Here is a 5,802-nt window from a genome sequence, read left to right as displayed (position 1 = left end):
GATTAGCAAGCTATACATATTCTCTCTGCATTTCCTACTAACTTATGTATGTTACTTATTTCAAATGGACACTAATATTCTTACCAAAGATTGAATCTCAAGGCATTGGGCACTGTGGTGAGCTTGTTCCAAATGAATAGGGTTCTTCTTCATCTTCTCAATATACTAATAATAATAATAATAATAATAATAATAATAATAATATAATAATAATAACAATAATAATAATAATAATAATAATAATGGTAATGAAGAACAGTAGGAGAAGGAAAACCAACCTAAGCATGGCATGGATAGACTATAAGAAAGCCTTCGACATGATACCACACACATGGCTAATAGAATGCCTGAAAATATATGGGGCAGAGGAAAACACATCAGTTTCCTCAAAAATACAATGCGCAACTGGAATACAATACTTACAAGCTCTGGAATAAGACTAGCAGAGGTTAATATCAGGAGATGGATCTTCCAGGGAGAGCTCACTGTCCCCACTACTCTTCGTAGTAGCCATGATTCCCATGACAAAAAAGTACTACAGAAGATGGATGCCGGTACCAACTCAAGGAAAAGAGGCAACAGATTAACCATCTGATGTTCATGGACGACATCAAGCTGTATGGTAAGAGCATCAAGGAAATAGATACCCTAATCCAGACTGTAAGGATTGTATCTGGGGACATCAGGATGGAGTTTGGAATAGAAAAATGCGCCTTAGTCAACATACAAAGGGCAAAGTAACAAGAACTGAAGGGATAAAGCTACCAGAGGAGCAACATCAAACACATAGATGAGACTGGATACAAATACCTGGGAATAATGGAAGAGGGAATATCAAAACCACCAAGAGATGAAGGACACGATCAGGAAAGAATATATGCAGAGACTCAAGGCGATACTCAAGTCAAAACTCAAACGCCAGAAATATGATAAAAGCCATACACGTGGGCAGTGCCAGTAATCAGATACAGCGCAGGAATAGTCGAATGGACGAAGGCAGAACTCCGCAGCATAGATCAGAAAACCAGGAAACATATGACAATACACAAAGCACTACACCCAAGAGCAAATACGGACAAAAACTATACATAACACGAAAGGAAGGAGGGAGAGGACTACTAAGCATAGAGGACTGCGTCAACATCGAGAACAGAGCACTGGGGCAATATCTGAAAACCAGTGAAGACGAGTGGCTAAAGAGTGAATGGGAAGGACTAATAAAAATAGACGAAGACCCAGAAAATATACAAAGACAGGAGAATGACAAAACAGAACAGAGGACCGGCACAACAAACCAATGCACGGACAATACATGAGACAGACTAAAGAACTAGCCAGCGATGACACGTGGCAATGGCTACAGAGGGGAGAGCTAAAGAAGGAAACTGAAGGAATGATAACAGCGGCACAAGATCATTGGCCCTAAGAACCAGATATGTTTTTCAAAGAACTATAGACAGAAATAACATCTCTCCCATATGTAGGAAGTGCAACACGAAAAATGAAACCATACCACATAGCAAGCGAATGTCGGCACTTGCACAGAACCAGTACAAAAAGAGGCATGATCAGTGGCAAAAGCCCTCCACTGGAGCCCAAGCAAGAAACATCAGCTACCTTGCAGTAATAAGTGGTACGAACACCAACCTGAAGGAGTTGATAGAAAACGATCAGGCAAAGATCCTCTGGGACTATTGGTATCAGAACGGATAGGGTGATACGTGCAAATAGACCAGACGTTGACCTTGATTGACAAAATCAAAAGAAAAAGTATCACTCATTGATGTCGCAATACCATGGGACCACCAGAGTTGAAGAGAAAGAGAGAGAAAAAATGGGTAAGTATCAAGATCTGAAAATAGAAATAAGAAGGAATATGGGATATGCCAGTGGATTATCGTACCCATAATCATAGGAGCACTAGGCACAATCCCAAGATCCCTGAAAAGGAATCTAGAAAAACTAGCTCCAGGACTCATGCAGAAGAGTGTGATCCTAGAAACGGCGCGCATAGTAAGAAAAGTGATGGACTCCTAAGGAGGCAGGATGCAACCCGGAACCCCCACACTATAAATACCACACCCCGTCGAATTGGAGGACTGTGATAGAGCAAAAAACAAAAAAAAAAAAAAAAAAAAACAAAAAAAAAAAAAAAAAAAAAAAAAATAATAATAATAATAACAAGAAACACCAGCTACCTTGCAGTAATAAGTGTACGAGCACCAACCTGAACGGAGTGATAGAAAAAAACGATCAAGCAAGGATCCTCTGGACTTTTGTATCAGAACAGATAGGGTGATAAGTGCCAATATACCAGACGCGACATTGATTGACAAAATCAAGAAGAACGTATCACTCATTGATGTCGCAATACCATGGGACACCGAGTAGTAAAAGAGAAAGAGACAGAAAAGATTGATAAGTATCAGAACCTGAAATAGAAATAAAAGGATATAGAATATGCCAGCAGAAATTGTACCCATAATTATAGGAACACTAGGCACGATCCCAAGATCCCTGAAAATAACCTGGAAAAACTAGATGCGGAAGTAGTCCCAGGACTCATACAGAAGAGTGTGCTCCTAGAAATAGCACACCACGAGAAAAGTGATGGACTCGTAAAGTGGAAGGATGGAACCCGGAACCACACACTATAAAAACCACCCAGACTGTGATAGACAAGAAAAATAAAAAAAACAAATAGAAATAAATAAATGATAAAATAAATAAACAAATAAATAAAATATAATGATAATACTATGGTGGGCTTGTTCAATATGAATTGTGTTCTTCATTTTATGAATAATAATAATAATAATAATAATAATAATAATAATAATAATAATAATAATAGGAATGAACGGCGGGAATAAAGGATACCAACAGAACAAACTCCTAGGAACCAACCAGAAAAGACTATAGACCCAACTAAAAGGGGAAGACAGCTATCAGGAAATTCCTGAAGCTGAACTAAGTAAGAGACTGTGGGAAACATATGGAGCAATCCGGTATCACACAACAAGCATGCAACATGGCTCCAGGAAGTTAAGGAAGAAGAAACGGGGAGAATAATAAAACAAAGATTCACTGAGATCACGACAGTCTGTTACACAACAACTAAAGAAGATGCCCAACTGGAAACACCCAGGTCCCGATGAAGTCCATGGATACGGGCTCAAACACTTCAAGGCAATACACCTACGAATAGCAGAACAACTCTGGCATTGCATCACAAACCACCATGTGCCCAAATGGATGACCACAGGGAGAACATCCTTAGTACAAAAAGACAAGAGCAAGGGAAATGCACTAAGTAACTACAGGCCCATCATCGTGCCTACCAGTAATGTGGAAGTTACTAACAGGTATCATCAGTGAAAGGCTATATTATTACCTAGCTGATACAAACGCCATCCCCCAACAACAGAAAGGATGCAGAAGGAAGTGTAGGGGACACAAAGACCAACGTCCTGATCGACAAAAGGTAATTAAGAGTAATAAGAGGAGAGCTCAGCTAAACATGGCATAGATTGACTGCAAAAAGGCCTTCGACATGATGCTCACTCATGCTAATAGAATGCCTGAAAATATATGAGGAAGAGGAAAACACCATCAACTACCTAATACATACAGTCTCCAACTAGAAATATATTGCTTACAAGCTCAAGGAATAAGACTAGCAGAGGTTAACATCAGGAGAGTGATCTTCCAGAGCGACTCACTGTTCCCTCTACTCTTCGTAGTAGCCATGATTCCCCTAACAAAGTACTTCAGAAGATGGATGCTGGGTACAGCATTAACCATCATATGTTCATGGACGACATCAAGCTGTATGGGAAGAGCATCAAGGAACTAGACACCCTGAGCCAGACTGTAAGAATTGTATCTGGGGACATCAGGATGAAGTCTGGAATAGAAATATTTTCCTTGGCCAACATATAGAAAGGCAGTGACAAGGACTGAAGGGGTGGGATAAAGCTACCAGATGGGAATAGCATCAAACACACAGACGAGACAGAATACAAATACCTGGGATAGTAGAATAAGAGGGTATAAAATACTAAGAGATGAAAGTTACAATCAGGAAAGAATGTATGCAGAGACTTATGGTGATACTCAAGTCAAAACTTTACACTGGAAACATGATGAAATCCATAAACACATGGGTTGTACCAGTAATCAGATACAGAGCAGGGTTAGTGGAATGGACGACGCTGAACTCAACAGCATAGACAGAAAACTAGGAAGCACATCAGGGCGTCATTTCATTTTTTCTTTGGGCGGACAAAGGTTTATTTGTGTGCCGAGCCAAGTGAGCCTAACCAGCTGAGAGGTCTGGGGGACGGCTGAAGGCCATGGTAGTTCGTAGATACGTTTCCATTAAACTAAGCACTGAAAACAGTTGTCGTTCATTGGTGGCAGTAGTTACTGGATGGGTGATGAGAATTTGAACAATTTTAAGAATTTCTGAGCAGGCACATTCTAATGGCTTGATTTCATCATACATTTAAAACAAATTCTTAGGCTTTTCATTCTTAGTTAGAAAGTGACTTTGCTACAAAAATTTGGGCATTTAGAAGGATTTCATCTATGTTTATATCCTCATAAAACTGTCCTATGGTAGACAGTTTCTTATCACTTAAAAAGTCATTCGAATTACAGTCAGGCGCATTCATCACTGCTATCAGAGGCATATTATGAAAAAGACCGTTGCTTATGTTTTGTCTACATTCACAAACTCATTTCACCTTGGAAGCTAACTTGAAATGATGAAAATGATATTCACTATAATATTATCATCCACTATTGACGAAATCTCTCCAACTTACCAACCAATGGCTTGAGCTTGTGTCAGGGTGGCTGGCCATGGCGGCACGTCTCAGTGTCAACAAAGTATGGCATTCGATAGAGATTTAAATTTTCATAATGAGTGAATGCCTGGTGCTTGCACAGAACCACTACAAAAAGTGGCATGATTCAGTAGCAAAAGCCCTCCACTGGAGATTGTGCAAGAAACACCAGCTACCTTGCAGTAATAAGTGGTACGAGCCCCAACCTAAATGAGTGATATAAAATGATCGGACAAAGATCCTCTGGGACTATGGTATCAGAACAGATAGGGTGATACGTGCCAATATACCAGACGTGACGTTGGTTGACAAAATCAAGAAGAAAGGATCACTCATTGATGTCACAATTCCATGGGCACCAGAGTACATAAGAAGGAAAGAAAGAGAAAAAATCGTTAAGATCGAAACCTGAAAATAGAAATAAGAAGAGTACGGGATATATATGCCGGAGGTAGAAATTGTATCCATAATCATCAGGGACACTACGCATGATCCCGAGATCCCTGAAAAGGAACCTGGAAAAACTAAATGCTGGAATAGCTCTAGGATTCATGCAAAAGAGTGTATACTAGAAACAGCGCGTATAATGAGAAAAGTTGTGGTACGTAAGGAAGCAGTATGCAACCCGGAAGGGCAACCCCACCCGCCCACCCCCACCCCCACCCCCACCCCCCACACTATAAAACCATACAGTCGAATAGGATGAATGTGATAGACCTCCCCCAATAATAATAATAATAATAATAATAATAATAATAATAAAAACACTGTGATGGGCCTCTGAATAATAATGATAATAATGATAATAATAAAATCTACTTACTTATGCAGCATGTGCAGCTTGTTCCACACAAGGTGTCGTCTGTAGCATCGCACCCGCTGGCAGTTTCCGTATCAACACAAGGGAATCCCTTAGCTGCACAGCCCAAGTCAGTGCAAGCTGTGTTTGAAT

This window comes from Macrobrachium nipponense, chromosome 30 (assembly GCF_015104395.2).
Source record: "Macrobrachium nipponense isolate FS-2020 chromosome 30, ASM1510439v2, whole genome shotgun sequence".
NCBI classification, from domain to species: domain Eukaryota; kingdom Metazoa; phylum Arthropoda; class Malacostraca; order Decapoda; family Palaemonidae; genus Macrobrachium; species Macrobrachium nipponense.
Note: the sequence above shows the minus strand (reverse complement) of the source record.